Source organism: Harmonia axyridis, chromosome 5 (genome assembly GCF_914767665.1).
Source record: "Harmonia axyridis chromosome 5, icHarAxyr1.1, whole genome shotgun sequence".
NCBI classification, from domain to species: domain Eukaryota; kingdom Metazoa; phylum Arthropoda; class Insecta; order Coleoptera; family Coccinellidae; genus Harmonia; species Harmonia axyridis.
The window spans coordinates 14,273,530-14,293,324 of record NC_059505.1 but is presented as its reverse complement, the minus strand read 5'-3'; the positions used below and the strand labels follow the sequence as shown (position 1 = coordinate 14,293,324).

Here is a 19,795-nt window from a genome sequence, read left to right as displayed (position 1 = left end):
AACCCCTAGACGGATTTTACCCATTAACAAACTCATCTGAGGCATTTGAGATCCGAAGTTATCCCGAAAATTACAAATTCTATGTCTTTTTGTTCGAGAGCTAACGTGTTTACAGACGGACGGATAGAACTAAATTTGAGGACGGATTCGTCATCAGTGAGCCGAACTTTATCAGTCGCGACCATTAGCAGCGTAGCTCATAATTCGATAATTCGAAAAGCGATAGAGCGATCTGTTCAGAGAACCATTATTGGGAAAGGAATATTGAAATCCAATATGAGACAAGGTCACTTCAGTGCTTCTGTTGGTTCGTCCATCATGAAGGGATTTACCCAAATTAATATAATCATTGACCAAAAATACGGCACATTCCTGCTGAATATTTTAGATGAAGGGGAAAGTAGGAACACGCACTGGCCAGACACATCGACTGACTTCGGGCAACTCCGATCTCGTCATCGTATAAAAACGCGTGCAGTAACAGATTCGCCGATTCTGCCAAAATTTATTCGCTTGTATGATCGCGGGCAACGACGGGTTAGAACTCCTGTTAGTTGAATAGATCGATCGGAAATTCGGCTATCAAATTGTGTAAATTTATCAGCCAATTCTTTCGTCCTTTTAGCTGAAATGTATAAATATAACAATAGCTAGCATTCGATCGATTCTGTCAGTTGATAAGAAGTAGTGCTCGCTTGTGGTTTGATATAAAATAAGTTTTATTAATAACTTCGAATTGATGAGAGAACTCGAATTTAGTGAAAATTGGATGTCTAGGACTGATGATCTGTAATTGAATTCAGTGCTTCTCTGATCTGAGCTGGTTTTAACCCTTCTATTGATTTATTTAAGCGGTAAGTAACCTAATTCATTTTCCATTATGACACACCCCCTATACCTAATCAGTTTTCAATAAAACAGGAATTTATGAGTTTATCAAATTATCAACAATTACAACCAATAAAAGACAACTTTTACCTTGGGTAATTATGTCTCGTTTTTATTGTCGATAATCAAAATAACCACTTTACAAAATATCCTGATTGAATGGAAGAAACATCATAAATAGTGCTATTGAAATTTTAACGACTATTTAAATCATACTTGATGTTGCTGTCAGCCTGTAACGTAACCTCAAAATTGCCGACCACTGACAGAGTAAGGCTTGCCTTTGAGGTATCATAAGTCTATTGTAATAATGATAAGACAATTTTAATAGCAAGTTAAGTATGCTATTAATTCCTTTAACAGTAACAGAATTGATAAATACTGAGCTGTCTTCATAGGAATAAATATGTCATCTCAATTTTAATTTCTTTTAAATATAAGGATGATAGTTTCGTAGTGTGGACGAATGTTTTGAAGAATACTTTTTATCTTTTTATCAAATACAAATAGTCGATAGTCATGACATGTTCATTTTCAATCTTGAATCACATATTTGCATCTCTAGCAAACAATGACAAAAAATATTGCATGTTATTAAATATAATTGATTTTCCAATTGAAATGGGTATTTACTTGAAAAAATCATTTTTATTCGTCACCAGAAATTGTGAAATAGAAGTTTGACATTGAAATATTCCTAACTATAAAGTAATAGTTTTCAGTTTTTCTTCGAATTGGAAAATTTTTTCGTTTCAATTAATTCACTAATATGATAATATTCACTTTTTTCCCTAGAATGTTATGTTAGGTATATGTTTCATTGCTATTCAAGTTCAATTCATCAGCATAGGAGAGAGGCTTCTCACCGAAGCTCGCAGTAGGCTTTCTGAATCACCCCTAAGAATGAACTCTCACTGATCGCGAATATCCAAAATATCAGCAGGGTAGATCTCTACAATTATTATTGTAATATTAAAACCAGTCCTCACTTCAGAAAGCTCTATTCTGAAAGAGAGGAGCTTTAAATTTTAAAATCCATATAGGTAGGAATAATTATATGATAGTTTCTAAACTCATTCAGGTTCTCATCGAACAAGTTGAATTCAAAATGAGGGTCAAGTTCAGATGACAACACTTTCAAACTCTAGGAGGAGTAATGAAAGGATCATGGAAGATTCATTTGATTATTTTTCTTGTTTTCGAACCAAATTGTTAGGTCCAACAGGTAGAAGCGGTGTCTAAAAAATTATAACATCGGGTTTGGTTTATCAAATTCTTATAATATGCCGACCTGTCGAACAACATTATTTTCGAATATGAGATGCGAATTCCTTTAATTATTTCCCAAAATATCAAGACTACTTCCATATAAATCGAATTTTGCATTCAGATGAAAAATAACAATGTCAAGTTTTCACAAAATTTGACACTGGCGATATTCCAGCAAAATATCTGGAAAAATACTCAATATTTCATATATTGAGCATAAGTAGTTGAGTTATAAGAGGCTTTGACTCTAATTTCCCATATAAAGGGTGGCCACTTTTTTAATGGGATTGTATTGGTAACTTTTAAACCATACGAGTAAGAAGGTCGGTCAAATGGAGAAAAAGTTGCATGCTTAGAAGTATTATCAAGCAGTTCATACAAATCGAGATTATCAGGGCCGGTTATCGTACAATGTCATTCAAAGTAGATTTTCAGGTGATTTTGACCCTTATCCAATTTTCTTTGGGTCGGATCTGTATTACATTTAGGTACCTTTAGTTTAATTAACAACATGGAATATGCAATAAGTTTCGATAAGAAAATCAACCCATATTGAACTAAATGGAACATATTAGAATCAAAGCAAGAAACCAGTATACTGGTTTCTTGGTTCTTCTTTTATAATAATCATTTAAATATTTCAATTCATAACTCGATTCATAATAATTAAACGAAAGTATCATTTAATGAAAGAAAAATCAAATGATTATTCGAAAGTAAATGAAAATTAATGAAGTAAGTGTTAGAAATGTCCACCATTTTGTAAAATGCACTTTACGGTTCTGGAACCCATACTTCTTATACATTTGCTTGTTTGGTCTCCTTGAATACCTTCCAAAACATTCCCAATTTTCTCGCGAGGTATCACTATTGTTGTTTTTGTCATTTGTTCCGTTGAAACAAATTACAGAATCGAACTTTATTTTGGGATCATTACGATATAATTTTTGCAAGGTTTGGTATTCAAATTTAAAATCATTGTATTCGCGTCTCTTGACTATTTTATTAACAGCAGTTTTTGAGAAATTCCATTCACTGGCCACAGTTCTCGATTTTTTTTTCTGGGTTCGATTGAATTTGGGTCAGAACATTGATATCGTTTATAGACTTGTTTTTCTTACATACACACCATTATATTTGGATGAGGGTCAAAATCACCTGAAAATCAACTTTGAATGACATTATATGATATATCGTTGAATTCAGCGTTAAAAGTTATTTCGAAAAATGTCATAAAATATGCAGGTCCGTATTGAAAAAAAGGAGGTTGAGGGTGGCCCAGACAGTACGAAACGTTGGATACGAAATCTGATTACGTCAAATTGAGGATAATTTACTGTCGAATAAAAAATTCCTGTAACATTTTTTGATGATATTTGAAATGAAGTGGGAAAAAAAGAAAAATCAAAATGACATAATTTACTTTTCTTATGATATCTCAATAACCGGCCCTGATAATCTCGATTTGTTTGAACTGCTTGATAATGCTTTTATGCATGCAACTTTTTCTCCATTTGACCGACCTTCTAACTCTTATGGTTTAAAAGTTACCAATACAATCCCATTGAAAAAGTGGCCACCCTGTATAAGAGTCAAATACCTACCAATCCAACAAAGGTCAAAGATGTAGTTTTAACGAAATGTTTCTTGAACATCCAGACTTATTTATCACTAGTCTGCCAATAATAGTCATAATAAGCTTGCATAAAGAAACCCATATTACAAAATCACTTAATATTCACCAATTATTTTCGATACTGAATCGGGATCCAACCTTGAAATTACAGAATAGAATCAATAGAATTATTACAAAACTAGACAAGGAAGGAAAAGTAGATAAGAACTTAGCATCCGGTCTCAGAACCTATAATGCGATATCACCCAAGTTCTACACTTTACCAAAGATACATAAGAACCCATTAGTCATGTGGCCCATCTGTATAAAAATTTTCCCAATAACAAAATATCAAAATTCTCTGCTGACCAAGTCATGATTTTAATGATAGATATAATATTAATGACTCCTTCGACTTTTTTGACCAGATTGCAGGCAAAAAAATTCATAAATTCATGGGATTGGAAGTTTAGATGTAGTATACCTAGAACCTAGAACTAGCAACGAATTCCACCATCAAACGTTTGAACAGGATTAAATATTTCTCCCCCATACCATTGGATGATTTTTATCATGTTGTTCAAGTTGATATTCAACATACTATCATTTTCTGGACTTAAAAGTCAAGTCGAGTTGAAGTTACACCAATTGGTGCATATATCGCATTAATTGTTATAGATGATACATTACAAAGATTAACTTTCAATATTCCGATCGTCAAGAAGTTTGTTATTGATGACGATAACAAAAAACTATACTGGAAAATATTCAAGTAGCCAACTCCTACGAAGAAAACATCTAGTTCACTGTTGAATTAAAAGAAGATGCCAAGCTGCCTTACTAATATAGATTTGAAATTAAGTAGAGCCGAGAGCAGAACCAAGAAGAGTAATATAATTTGCAGTTGGTATAAAAAAGAAATAAGTTCATTCAAACCATGAGGTTGAGACATAAGACCAATTTGGTTTGAGAAACCTCCTGAAAATAATGGTTCATCCATCATCACATTTGAAGAATCTTGAATTATTTTGGAAAGTAGTGATGAAATTGATTAATATATAACTTTTTGGGAACCTGGTTAACACTGGTTCAGAGCTATAGATGGCGGTGTTGCAAGATAAGAAGTGGATGACAGATTGGACATGATATTATTATTTCTGGTTACCTTGCATCCCACCTCTCTCAGGTAGTTTTATATCAGTATTTTCAATAATTCGATAGTATTAAAATATCCAACGTTGATAAAGTTGATAAGAATTTGTACCTACTCAATATTGTATAGCAAGACGAAGGATCAATTTGGGTTGATTTGATAGACAGGATAGTATCAGTGACGTCGCTAGAAGGGGACCAGGGGTGGGTCCTTAAATATTCCAGGAGCAAAAAAATACAACATTAATTTACATAAACTAGATGGCCTTGGAAATCTTGATCCTCCTGTTCTTGAAAGTTGGCGTCGCCCTGGACAGGATCAATGTCGTTTATAACATCAAATATGTATAAGGAAGAATATATTGGACGAACGAGTTGGAAATTGAAGACGAAAGTTGATGAACATAAGAAGGATTTTGACGTCATGAAGACTTTATGGCTTTCAAACATAGAGTTGAGACTGGACACAGGTTCGATTCCGAAAATTGTGGTATCATAAGGTCAAGAACAAACCGAGAAAAATACGTTTCCTTGAAAACATTCCAATTTTGTATAATTACAATTTACAAAAATGTAAATATTAGAAATGATGGGGTCCAATATATAGTAATTTGTTAGAACTGATTAAACAAAAATGGTTAATATCGAATACGTTTAGGCAGAATGCAAGATTTCTGTATGTATTTTTCTGTATCATCTTTTGTGTTTGACGTCAGTTGACATCTTGATGTCATTCTGTGGGTTTCGTAACCCTAAAATGCAACATCATTTTCCATCTGTAATTGGATTCTGTCATTTGGTTTATTTCTTGAAATTGTATATTGGATGGAGAATTTTTTGAATATTATTGTTAAGGGCTTTTGTAGTTGTTGATTGCATGGATTCATTGGGTTTCCTTTTAACTATTCTCACATTAAGTGAGTTTTCAAAAGTTACTATGTACCACGTTTTTCACCATAATTTGACCCCCCCTTTAATTTTGTTATTGAAAGAAGTACAAAAAAATGTTTTCTACAAAAGTTTCACGAAATCGACTAGTGTTTTTTGAAATCATTTCACAAAACGAAATATATACAGATTTATTGCAACTTCATTTTTTCAAATGGAATACCCTGTATATTTTTCTATATTTGACTAGCTCTTTTTCCCCTGGTTTCAAATGTATAACGTTTGGTCTATCTCTCTTATTCCACAGAGTTTCAAATTTTAAGAACCCCCTGGAAAGCTAAGTAATCAGTTTTCAAGTGGAAGGCTGCGATAATTCAAAATGCCCTTTTTTGAATTATCTCGTTGTCAACGATATATGACATACGTTTGTCATTGAATGAAAATATTCGTCGAATGTGCATTACACAGAAGCAGAAAAATTTGAAATATTTTCACTTTATGTGAAGAAAAAAAAGAAAGAAGCCACAAGGAGAGCATATATGGAGTTGCATCCTAATCATCGAATTCCAATTTATAGTGAAAAACGTATGTCATATCGTTGCCAACGAAATAACTCAAAAGAGGGCATTTTAAGTTATCGCAGCCTACCACTTGAAAACTGATTACTGAGCATGCTAGGTGGTTCTTAAAATTTGAAACTCTGTGGTACTCAGAATAAGAGAGATAGACCAAATATATGTTATACAGGGTGTTTCCTAAACATGCGGCAAAAATTCAGGGGGTTGTTCCTTGGACTATTTTAAGCATGTTTTGTCCTTGGATGATTTTTGAAAAACCTCTTTGTTTCGAAGATACAGGGCGAACAACATTTTTCATATTTTTAAAATTAATAATAGTTTAAATAAAAATGCGTACCGCACTGTGTTTACTAAGTAGGTACAATTTATTTTTAAATTTGTTTAACAACATTCCAATTACTAAAAACGGCCAGTTTTTTGACTAAAAATTGATAAGTGCAGATGGTCAAGGAATACAGATTAAACACGGTTTTCATTTGAATTCGTTTTGTGATGTATTAGCAATTAACAACAACAATTAAGGGTTCGGCAGTCAATGAGAAGAAGATTGGATGCTTGTATGCTGGCTAGAGGTGGTCATTTTCAACAGTTTTTGTAGGTTGAGTTGAATTTTCATGTAATTTTTCATAATAAAATGTTATTATCTGAAATTTTGTTTTCCCTATATCTTCGAAACAAATAGGTTTTTCAAAAATCATCAAAGGACAAAATATTCTTAGAATAGTCCAAGGAACAACCCCCTGAATTTTTGCCGCATGTTTAGGAAACACCCTGTATATTCGAAATCAAGGAAAAAGAGCTAGTCAAATATAGAAAAATATACAGGATGTTCCATTTGAAAAAATGAAGTTGCAATCAATATGTTGCTCACTTTGTATATATTTCGTTTTGTGAAATCATTTTGAAAAACACTAGTACTTTTGTAGAAAACATTTTCTTGTACCTCTTTTAGTAACAAAGTTAAAGAGGGGGTCAAATTATGGTAAAAAACTCGGTACAAGATGTTTTCATTGGGTTATTTCATTTTAAATATTGAAAGAAGCTTCACAAAAGGAATGACCTATAAGAATTAAGAGAACTACGTAATTTCTAGACGTTTCTGACTCCCGCTACTAAGCCTATATTGATTATTGAGTCGAAAACACCATGACTCAATATTTCTGTGATAACAAATACAACCAAGTTGGGATTTTGCATGTAAAACAATTCTGGATTGATTGCGTCATCAGAATCATAGAAAATTCCAGTAAAAATATCGAAAACAACAAATATTTCAGTAACAATAGGTTCAACCAAGTAATTGTTTTCATGTATATAAAAAACAATTTCAAGCTCGATATGTAATTTCTTATCGATAGCATCACCAGAACACTAGAAAATTCAAACAAAGTATTGAAAAAATATTACCCAATATTTCCGTAATGGTTCAATTCGAATGGCCAATTTCAGGAAGATCATCTCACAGCGCAATAGGCTTATGAATGGACGAGCGCTCAAAAGCTCGTAAGCCATGTCAGTGCTTCTCTAGAATATTTATATTCGCCGTTCCAAAAACGCCAAAACTCCAAAATGACAGGCCCAGTTAACGTCACGAGAGTAAGGGGGCCTACCTACTTCAATTTATTATTCTTCGAAAAATGAGCCTACAAAGAGATATAGTCACGTCCTGCGCGCAGCTGCTTGAAAATATTTCATAATTGTGACAATACGCTCTATTAGTGTGATGTCACACACCGCCATTTTGGTTCTCCTGTCAGTGTTCGGAATCCAAATGAATAAATTGTCATTCAAATTAGTACGTAAATTTTTCATAAATGAGAGTATTTGAGGAACGATTTCAGTATTAATTGATAGACAGAAGGAACGAGGTTAATACCAGTAACTTTGAATCCTGTATCATTCCCCAGATTTTGTATAAAACCGTGTTTATTAGTTGAACTTCAAGTTCAAACTTACTGGCATTTATCTCGTGCCTTCTGTCTATCAATTGATAGTGAAATCGTTCCTTAAATAATCTTATTTTTCAAAATAAGCCAATTTCTTAAACGACAACGTACTAATTTGAATGGCATTTTGTTTGTTTGGATTCCGAACACTGACAGGAGAAACAAAAATGGCGATTTGTGACGTCATCACTAATAGAGCGTATTGAGGTAAATTATTGTGGTACCAACATTTTCTTATGCATAAGTTTGAATTTGACAAACTTGATTTTATCAGCAATATAATTTTTCTTCCAGATAAAACCCACTTGAGTTGTATTATTTCGAAATCGTCATAAAACAGGCAATTAAATGATATAATAGGCAGCAATTATCCTGTACACAGCTCTATTTTCACTACGATGACCCTAAACTTCATGAAAAACTCCTTTCAAAAGTTCCAATAACAACAATTCTCAATAGCCCAATAAACTATCTAACATACAGTCCATCATCGATATCTCGACAACAACAACAATTATTCTCTTTCTGAAATGTTTGGATGTTATTTTAATGTGCATTTAAAACAATGATTCAACTCCACTGTGAAAATGCATTAAAAACTGAATTTTTCGAACAACACACGTAGTTATATAATGTTCTGAAATGTGTGTATATCAAAACACATAGGCAGTTTTTGTGGTTTTTTCTTACTCTACTATGCTAGTCAAAACAATGATTTTAAAATAGCAAACATATATCAATTTTTTCTTGAGTTCCCTAACTTTTGAAGAGCAGTTTATATTTATATATATAATACATATATCGACTTTTTCATTTTCAATGATTCGAAAGATAACCATTCGATCCAAATAAATAACCAGGATCTATGTATGTTCCATTTCGTTAGGATAGTTCAAGTTCAGTTTCTATCATTCATCAAATGTTTGATATTCGCCAGAATTAGTAAAATTTCAGTGATGATATGAGCAGAAAGATATATTGAAATACAGTAATAAAGCCTTACGGACTTTTTTTTCTATAATGTCAATTTATATAAATGATAGCGGAAATTGTCACTACCATATAACTCACTTTTTCGTTAATTACCTTCAGTATGAAGTAATAAATCCAACATTGCTTTTCAGTCAATTTGTCAAATTTAATCTATCCATATCGATTTTATTGCACTGCTAATGAATTAATTATCTATTACTACAAGTTGGTATCAAAGTTCTTGGTCAATGACAATAACTACATTCAATATATGTATGTAAGTACCTTGTAAGGAAATTGTTTTCGAATACAACAATATTTTAACAAAGGACACAAAAATTATGCTTTTATAATATTTATTTGATATTTAGGCATGTAAATACACGACACAATTTTGTGTTCCTCAAGAAACGATCAAACAATTTGCGTTAATTTATTTTCATTTTATAAGAGAGGCCCCATTCTCGTTTATAAACTTTGAGGTAGTTGAAATATTTCCAAATATTTCCATAATTTTCTTTATTATGAAAATGAGAGACCAATATTAATGAAAATTCATGATTTGTGTACCTACTTGTTCACAAACTCATTTACCGATCCCATAAATGACTTCGAAATTTTTCATGTGTAACATATTCACCCATTCATAAATAACTAGCTAAAATTTGTTTTAAAGCAGGGATTACCATCACGTGGCTTTCCAAATATGTACGAAGTTTTACATTCACCTCTTTTCTTTTCGAAGCAAATAAGTAGAGAGAAGTGTATGACGGTCATTTATTTTATTTTTCACGAAATTATAGTTTTTATCCTTTTGTAATGATTTTTGTAAGTTAAATTTTCACGAAAATTTCACAAATATATCAATGCATTGTACATACCTCCAATTTTGCAAAAAACTAAGTTATAAAAAACTTGTTTTTTCATTCGCAAATTAAAAATACCTATTTTCTTTATACAGTGTCGATTATTAGTATATCAAGTACCTTGAGCTTGACTTGGAATCAACGCAAGTTCAAGTCAAGTAGTAGTTTTTCAATGACAAGTCAAGTATTTATTAATTAACTACTCTACTTAACATTGCAAAACTACTACTTGACTTGAACTTGAGTTGATTTCAAGTCAAGCTCAAGCTACTTGAGCTTGAGTAAAGTAGCTTGAATATCAAGCCAATCCGTGAATCCCTAATCGAATATTCGAGCTGAATATCATAAGAAAAACGGAAATTAATCAGGAGCTTTTGAGCCCTCGTTCATTCAACAATCCATTTAGCCATTTGAGGCTACCTTAACTAGATGCATAATCGTAGTTTTTCTTGATTTTTTTCTTCAAATCGGATCAATTTTTCAAAAAAACGAAAAAATCTTCAAATTAAATAAGAATTGAAAATGAATAGGTACAATAAAAAACACATTTTGCTCAATGACCTGATCCAATAAAAACAGATGCATAAACTGAATATTGTATTTTTTTTTCAGTAATTTAAGACATCCAACATTAAACTGATATAACTTTTCGTTTTACGATAATTTGTATATTTCAAGGAATGGATCAATTATATGTATTTCATTCAAGATCGTTAGTATATAAAGGAAACATGAAATTTTTTCTTGTTGTGTAATCGATTATCTGAATATTTTGAGGATATAGTAATTAGGGTTATTTTACACCAAACAAAGTGAAATATCAATCAAGCCAATTGATGAATGGAATAAACATAATTTTTTCGCAATGATGGAACCAAGCAAAGTATTTGGATACTCTTATTGAATTGCTTTTCTCTGGTCATAAAAATGAAGAAATTTTATAGTGTTAATGTACTGTATTCATGAAACATTTGATTTTGGTGATTGCAACAACTGCTTTTGACAACAATGTTTCGAAAAAGGTACTTCGACATGAAAATACACCAAACTGAAGTAAGAAAAAAAGAATCAAATATTTCGTAATGTTTTAAAAGAAGAGAATTGAAATCGAATTGTAACATTATACAAGATCATTTCATGTTTATATTAGGAATATTATGTAGCGTTGAAATAACTTTGTGAAAAAGTTCAATATATCGTTAGGAAATACGTTTCATTGAGGTGGCTAGTTGAGGTTTTCTCTTGAAAACGTTCATTTTCCGGTCCTGATCTTTCCCATTTCAAAAATGCTTGGAAAGAACTGTCGAAAAAGGGATAAAACTGCAAATTTTGAAATCAGTCAGTTGATTAGTTGAATGAACTCTCTTTATGAGTCCACCTTGAGAAAATCAGTTTGTACCTGCCCTCTTGGGACACTCTGTATACTTATATATTAGTGCTCAGATAACATTTTTATCTACAATTGAATTAACTTTGATCATAAATACCTTAATTTCAAAAATTATATGAATATTTTATGAACTAAAGTGAAAGTTTCAGGTCATTAAAAGTGAAAAATTGTGTAAATTTTTTGTTATAGTTCAAAAAATCTTATTAAGAGATATTGGATGATAGTTTGAGCCATTTCGTGTATTTGAAATTAGTAAGAAAATAATTAGACAAACAAATGTATCATGATGTTATTATTTATTTGATGAATTTCTACCTTCAGCCATCCATCTTCAGTCAGTTGAAATTCACCTATTGTTTGAAATGCTAATGATTGTAGTTAGATTTTATTAGTTATTCCAGGTGAATTTATGCTCTCTGTGATTCAAACAGTCAAGTCAATGAATAAAATAAAACAAAGGTGAGAACTGAGAAATTGAGAACAACAGAAAAACAGTTTAATCGAGAGTTCAATGTAATTTATAATATGAAATAAATGTAGTTTTACTTTCTGTTCATCAGTTTCCCAGCAAATTCAAACACCTGTTTTTGTGTCATTTTCAACTCGATCGCTTGCCTCCCGAAAAAATTTTTATAGCATCTGAAAAATTCGTAGATATAGTCAATATTACCGCCAAAGCCTTCTCAGACTCCTCGAAAATACGTTTTTATAATATAATGTAAGTAACGTTTCTTAGTTCCAATTGAATATGCATCAGGTGTTCAAAATTCTATATTAGAATTCAAGCCATATTTTTCATATTTTTTTCAAAAATATATATCCTTGCAAACGCTAGAGTTCGTTTGTATGATAATAATAAAATCAACTTTAAAACACAGGTTAGTTTTTCAAGCTTACATCATCCAGTAAGCCCGATGCCGAATGATTGTAAGAATCTACAAGGTGATATTTTTTTTTTGATAAGTACCGATATTGTGACAGCGTTACGTGGAAACTGATTACATCCAAAAATTTGTCATATATCGTGTGTGAGACAATCAACCTTTTGTTTCATTACACCTTCCGATATTCTCAGATAAAAAAATAATCTTTTTATGAACTTTTACTTGATAATTTGGGATTTCATGGTTTTCGAAAGTCGCTAGACATACGATCTCCATGTATTATTAGAAAAGTACTTTCAAATATTTGCGAGGATTTATTAAGTTTATTCAAGAATTATCTTATCTTCAATATGAAATGTCCGATTTGCAGTTTGGTCTATTTCTCACCGCTAGTGTACATTCTGAATAAAGGATACTTTGATTTCCTTCTTCCATAAATCAGGTACAAACTGTTCACATCCAATCCTTTATTGAAGAAGAAATTCATACTCGTACTCAACTTCTTTCATGGCGAAAATATACCTACAAGGTGTAGGTACATTACTTGTATATTTTTTTCCTAAACTAAGTCGTAAACTGAGAGAATAAATAACCCTTATTAATTTTGCTAGATAATATCGTTATTGAATCATATTTTCAAATTTTTTGACAGAATGTAATAATGTGAATAATTCTCATTGGTGCATTTGACGTTACATAAAGTATGTCCGACATTCATGATGTGAAACATGTAAAATATTCAATAATCATTATAGAATAGGGTGTCAACTAATATCGATTTGTGAGCAATACGTTTCGATTTTTCATTCAAATTTATTTGAAAACAATTATTCTGAAGACTGAAAACGTTGAATATTATGCCAAAACAAATATTAAAATAGTGAGTAAACACATCATTTAAATACATCATTTTCATAGAAATCATTGAAAATCTTAACAGAACCTGTTTCAGAAAGTGTTTTGAAAATTTATTGCATAGAAGGACAATACAATGATAAATTTGTAAATTTAACTTCCTTCTCCAATTCAATAAAATTAATTTTTATGTTCAAATATGTCAATCTTTACAGTGTGTAGATGAAGTAAGGAACATGATTCTTAACTCCGTCATTGAATGTTTTCAAGCAACATGTTCGAATAGGTCCATTTTAGTTTTTAATTAACCAACTTATGGCAACTTATTTACATAATGACGTCATTGATTTTTACGAAGTGACATAATATTTTTCGAATGGCCACCCCCATTTTTTTTACTTATTTATTAGACTGTGCAATTCACCTAAATGATGGCGTAAAAACTTGATACCGTAGACAACATACAATTTTTTTTTTGCATTTATAACTCGGAAAATATCTCATGGATGACCTTCCTATACAAAAATATGAATTTGAATACTCTATTATATAAATACTAGGACAGTATTATTTCTTCAATATATTTAAAGAAATCGATAAAAAGAAATAAACTAAATTTCGAAAAGTGATTTTGGAAATGCTTTTTTCTAAATTGATGATGGCTTTATATCTTAAACCATCTGGATTGTATTGGTAGAAGAGATTATTGAGTAGAAGACTTACCATACATGATAAATTGAAGTTTTTGAGTGGAAGAATTGGATCTTTGTAGAGATAGATAAAATACGCCAATTTTCAACTATCGTTTGAGCAATAACGGTTGATCAGACAAAAAACCTTGATGAAAGAAAATTTTGGAAAATCTTAATAACTTTGTTTATGTATGGAAAGATCATTCGCGAAAAACTGATATTTTCCGAGTTTTTAGCAACAAACCCCCAAAAAATGAAATTTGTTCCGTCAAGATGGGGATCCTCTTCAGTCCTCAATCTGGAATAAAAGTCTGGACCACGACATTTGTAACCCAGAGTTTCATCAATCGGGTTAAGAAGTTTGTCTCATGAGAGTTATCCAATCCAATATTCATATTTTCAATTCGTATTGTTTCTTTACCCACATTGTTGGATATTGCATATAAAAATAATAGCAATATCTTTCAAACCTTCCTCATAAATAGTATATCATTTTGATCCTGGAGATAATAGTCTGTTTACATTTCAACAGTATTCTCATTTGAATATGTATTCTGGAGGTTGCAAAGTATGATCAAGGAAATCTTCATTGTTTTCGATATTCATAAAATTCGGCATCTTTTTGAACTTCAGTATTAGGTTTAATGTGCTGGAATATTATTGAAACATATAGGTATTTGGTTCCTGCTCAGTATTTTTTAGTACTGATTGTTTCATCAAATGGGACTACGCCTTCTTTAGATTCGTTATTCCTGGTGAATATTGCAAATGAATGCTGTTCTTTGCTTCTGTTGTACCTAGATATACACTGTATCAGTAAAGTATGGAACAAATTCATTTTTAGCTAAACAGACCATTTTAAGAAATAATTCTGAAACATGTCGATTTTTTATTTTAATTTACCGCATTTTAAAATAGTAATATACAGGGTGAATTACTTTCGAGTAATGACGTCATCGTCATTCTTTTTAAATGAAACACCCCCATTTTGTCTCGAATTTCCGATTACTCTAGCTGAGCTGATTCCAAAAATGTATTACATAATGATTCCAATTGGTACAGGGTGGACAAAAGTACAATAGTTTTGTGTGTGCTCATAAAGTAACGGGTAACATTCTTTATTAGTTAAATTAACATAATTATCAAGAATGCTTATTGTCTAGCGGCAATTGGTTTGAATGTAAATACCCTGTAGTTTGTTACATTTTAAGATTAATAAAAAAAAGCTGTTTCCAAACATGTTTGGTACTTGTGGTCTAGCAGACAGAATATGAAGGAAATTATTTCTTATCAATTTAAAAAAAACATAGTCCTCTAGTTTTTTTTGAAATGTCATTATTTGTTTGGTAATTCATTGGTGTTCAATGACAGTTTAGTACTACAATATTTTTGGTATTCGTGAATGTTGTAATCATTGCTTAGATTTAATTTATTATTTTTGTGCACCCTGTACCAATTGGAATCAACATGTGATACATTTTTGGAATCAACTCAACTAGAGTAATCGGAAAATTGAGACAAAATGGGGGTGTTCCATTAAAAAAAAAAATACGTTGACGTCATTACTCGAAAGTAATTCACCCTGTGTATTAGATTATTATTTTAAAATACGGTAAATTAAAATAAAAAATCGACGTGTTTCAGGATTATTTCTTAAATTGGTCTGTTCAGCTAAAAATGAATTTGTTCCATAATTTACGGACACAGTGTATAGCACAATTTGGCATGTTCATGATAAACTGATGAACAGTTAATGTTGTCAACAATTGTAACAAGACGGTAATCGATATTTCCATAATTATATGAAATATTGTTGAACATTCAAATCTAATTTTAATATCTAAAAACTTTCTCCCAGATGAAGTTGTGCGCCAAAACCAACAATATTGAAAAAGCTGGAGAGCACACTTCTAACTTAACAATAGGAAAGAATATTTGTGATGTTGAAAAAAATGGCCCGACCCACTCGTATAACGCTACAATAAAAAATTAATCTAATTCACATTTGTGTGACAATGATTAAAAATGTCAACTAATTGTGATGGTTGCATTGCAAGTATCTGCCAGAAGACATCAAATTTGTCATAGTAGGAAAGCTAATGGTTCTTTATTCGATTAACTGATCTCCCTCAAAGCTAAAAAATTGGTAAATATTTCTTTATAACTGGTCATTGGTCGATTAAGAAAATATTGCCCTGTTAGGCACAATTTCAAAGGTTTAAATTTTGAAAGTGTTGAAAAATTTCCTTTTTTTTTCTGCCAGAGTAACTTAGAAATACATCACTATAAATAAAAGTTTAGTGTTGCTCCCAAAAACCTGGTTGGGAAAAAAACATTTTTCGGCAACCGTCCGGGAAGTGCTCACTTCCCGGACGCTTTTTCTCTGAGAAAGTAGCATTTCCCGGCCTAGTCCGGAAAGTACGTACTTCCCGGACTAGGCCGGAAAAGAATCATAGAATCCATAGCAACCGAGATAACGGCTGACAGTTCATATGAAATTAGTTGTCACAAATTTGCATGTTTTTTTATCGCAATCGCAATAAAATATGGAAAGCAGCAGCGATAGTGTTATTCTACATGGTTGCCGAAAAAATATTGTAGGCAACACGCCCAAAAATTGTTTTTTGGACTCACAGACTTCCAGGACTCGCTTACGCTCGTCCTGGAATTTTGTCTATTCGTCCAAAAAAACCCTATTTTCCGGACTTGTTACGTAAATTACTATTTTGATGTCCAAATTCGTCAGCTGCGCCCATAGTACCATGTCGTAGCCCTCTTGGGCTTTGAAAACCAATGTATTAGATTTTCATTTTCCCATTTATTTATCCAAAATTCAGTGATTTCGATCTACAGGATTTCCCAATGAGAGATTTAATTTTGAATAGTCTTCGATTTGGACAGTTGTCACTTCGGAAGCTGTAATCTTTTGATATTTGACAAGTGAAAACTATGCATTACTAAAACTGGGAAAATTGAAATTGATAAAATTCCCTACAAAACAGAGTTCGCCAAACTAAAACACTTTTGGGTCATCATAAATCAGCTTCTCGTCGACAATAGAAAAACTGGTGGAAAAATTTGATCTATTGGGACAAGTTAGTGACGCGAAGAATAGAAATTATGTGCGTCACTAAAGAACAATTGGGAATATTGCTGCTGCAAACGTAGTGTTGACGAAAATCCAGGTTTGTCGATTATTCATCGATCTTGGGAATAAGGCATTCAATAAACGATATTAAACCGTATTTTGCATAAATACTTTGGTCTTAACGTTTTCAACAAGACGGAGCTACGTACCACACAAGCAACGAAACAATCGCAATTTCTCAGGAAAAGTTTCCTGACTGTATTATTACTCGAAGAAGTGATCACAATTGACCGCCGAGAGCTTGTGATTTAACACCTTTAGACTTTTTTCTTTGGAGCTACGTTGAAGATAGGGTCTATGCCAATACTACACAATCCATTCAATACCTTAAAGATGGAATTCGTGTTACCGATTACATACAGCCGCTAATATAAGAATTATTCATGGAAAATTCCATGAAAACGATATAGTGCAGGAACCATGGCGGTCATATGGCTGAAATTATTTTTCATTATTTATGGTATCCCTTTACAAAGAAATAAACATCTATTTTGATTTCTCTAGAAATAAATTATTTTTATATCAAGAGAGAACAGTGTATAGTATGCAACTCAACCATGAATGAACGAGATCCCAAAAACTCATGACTTCTCCTAAGTGCCTTCCCCATATTCTTCGATATGTTTCGAAGCCAACTTCTTCTGCATTTCTGCTTAAAATTTCTATGATTCTGGTTACGCGATCAACATGAATTTTTAAACGCTTGAAATGGTTGTTTTACATCTAAATGAGAACATATCTTCAAACAGTAATATTTTTGTAACCCTTAGGGCCGGTATAGGATAGCCGACGGTTCAACCGTCGGTTATCCTTTATAATACCGACCCTCAGTCTGATAAGGACCATTCACGAACTCAACCGCGGTATTCGAAATCTGAAACAACCTTGATAATTTCAAGTTTCCAAGTCTGTTTGTTTGGTACTTTTCGTTTTTACGGCCAGAGATTCTTGAATTTGACAACGAATTCGTTCAAATCAATGGGTCGAGGATTGCCATTTCGAAAATTACAGACATTGTGACGAAATGATAGACCGATCTGTTCAGGGAATCCTCATCATGAAATAGTCATTTCGAAATTCTTATGACTACTGCAATCCAATTTATATGATGCACACGTGAATGAAATTCATGGAATGGCACTGGCATATTTCATGTCTGAAAGTGATTCTTGCAGAGCTTGTTTAGGTCAGTGGAACAACACATCACACGATTATACCGTTGATTGTCTACGATGAGGCGATAACAACACTGTCATCAAGGTATCATCTATTAACGACACGGCGTAAACTTATAGTGACGATCTGCAATCATGAAATCATCAATATTACATTCTATCAGGTGTTTGATGATCTTTAATAAAACGCATGTTTGATGAAAATTTTGTGGGATTTAAATTGGCGCTTCCGTACAACTTCTTTCTAATGTGAAAAAAAAAATTTGTTTAATGAGCGATCAAAAGTGTTTTTATAGAGACGTATGTTAGAAGTGTAGTCAGTTCCTGAGTTGTCTCTGTGGGTGTTACATTCAGGGTGAATTTTCAATTCTGGTATGTTTTTTTCATCCCGATTCTTATTATTTAGATTGATTTAAGAAAAAAATTCGAAATGTGTCGGTAAAATTCCACTTTTTGATTTTTTCCAACGAATTTAAGGTAAATTTTAATGTATTTCTGTTCATGTCACGAGAATATTTTTTATTCAACATTTATTTGATTCTACAGAACTTTTTTTCACTAACAGAACATCGTAACAACGCCCACACAGACATGTTTTTATGTCAAATAATTGGTAATTGATGTTTTTTTTTTTAATTTTATGAATCTTTCTTTAGAAAGTTATTACTAGATACGAGTAGTTAAGAGTTTCAAATTTCATTAATTTCAATTCGGCAGGTGTTGACGTCTGCAACTTGACTTCTGAATGTTCTCCAGGGATCTTTTTCAGCAGGTTCAATATTTGAAATGAGAAAATTCGCTAACTATAATGAGTTATATTTTCGGTCAAATTTTTATTTAAAGTCAACTGAACAAGTCTCTATCCAACATATATGATGAATATAAAAAATAATTGATACAGGAAATAATAAAGGAATAATATCAACAGTAGTTTCAGTCATAACAATACTGAGAAATATTAAGTTGTCCATAATTTTATACAACTTTCACATATACTCACTCGGAGTTTAAGCAGCATCTGTCATTTAGTTTGTTTACATTGCTACTTTACTAATTGGCCCCATTTGTACTTTGCGATTTTTGCAATGGATAAAATCAATGAATGAAGAATCGAATTTTGCATTGAACATGAAATATGGCATGCCGAAGCGCTGCAAATGTTATATAATTAAATCACGGTCACCTTGCACGCGTGGTATGTATAGTGCTTTTAAAGGCTGCAGTCGCCGATCTAGTGGAAGATCAGCTTCGCTCTCAGTGGCTTCAAACTTTTCAGCTGAAATGGAGGGAATAGTGACTGAAACACTCTGAGATCACTATTTTTCATTATGAAATTAAATTACTATGTTTCACGGATCATTTCGTAACTCACATTAATAAACATAGAGTGCTCCCTCTATGTCATTTTCAGTAAGCGTTTAGTGTCCGCCATATGTGCTAAAAAATTCGACAGATGGAGCAAAACCGAAACACAATT

At 32.0% G+C, this 19,795-nt stretch overlaps 1 protein-coding gene across 2 annotated transcripts in view; it reads left to right on the top strand.

Annotated features, from left to right (window-relative positions):
• Positions 1 to 491: 491 nt before the first annotated feature.
• The window catches only part of LOC123680564 (elongation of very long chain fatty acids protein AAEL008004-like), a 62,975-nt gene continuing 43,671 nt past the window's right edge, over positions 492 to 19,795 (top strand). Inside the window, exon 1 of one of the 2 annotated variants that reach the window (XM_045618525.1) lies at positions 492 to 854. The gene's annotated coding sequence lies outside the window, so the exon portion shown is untranslated. Of the gene's footprint in view, positions 855 to 18,441; positions 18,691 to 19,795 lie in introns of those variants that run through there. The other variant, XM_045618526.1, reaches the window with a different exon arrangement.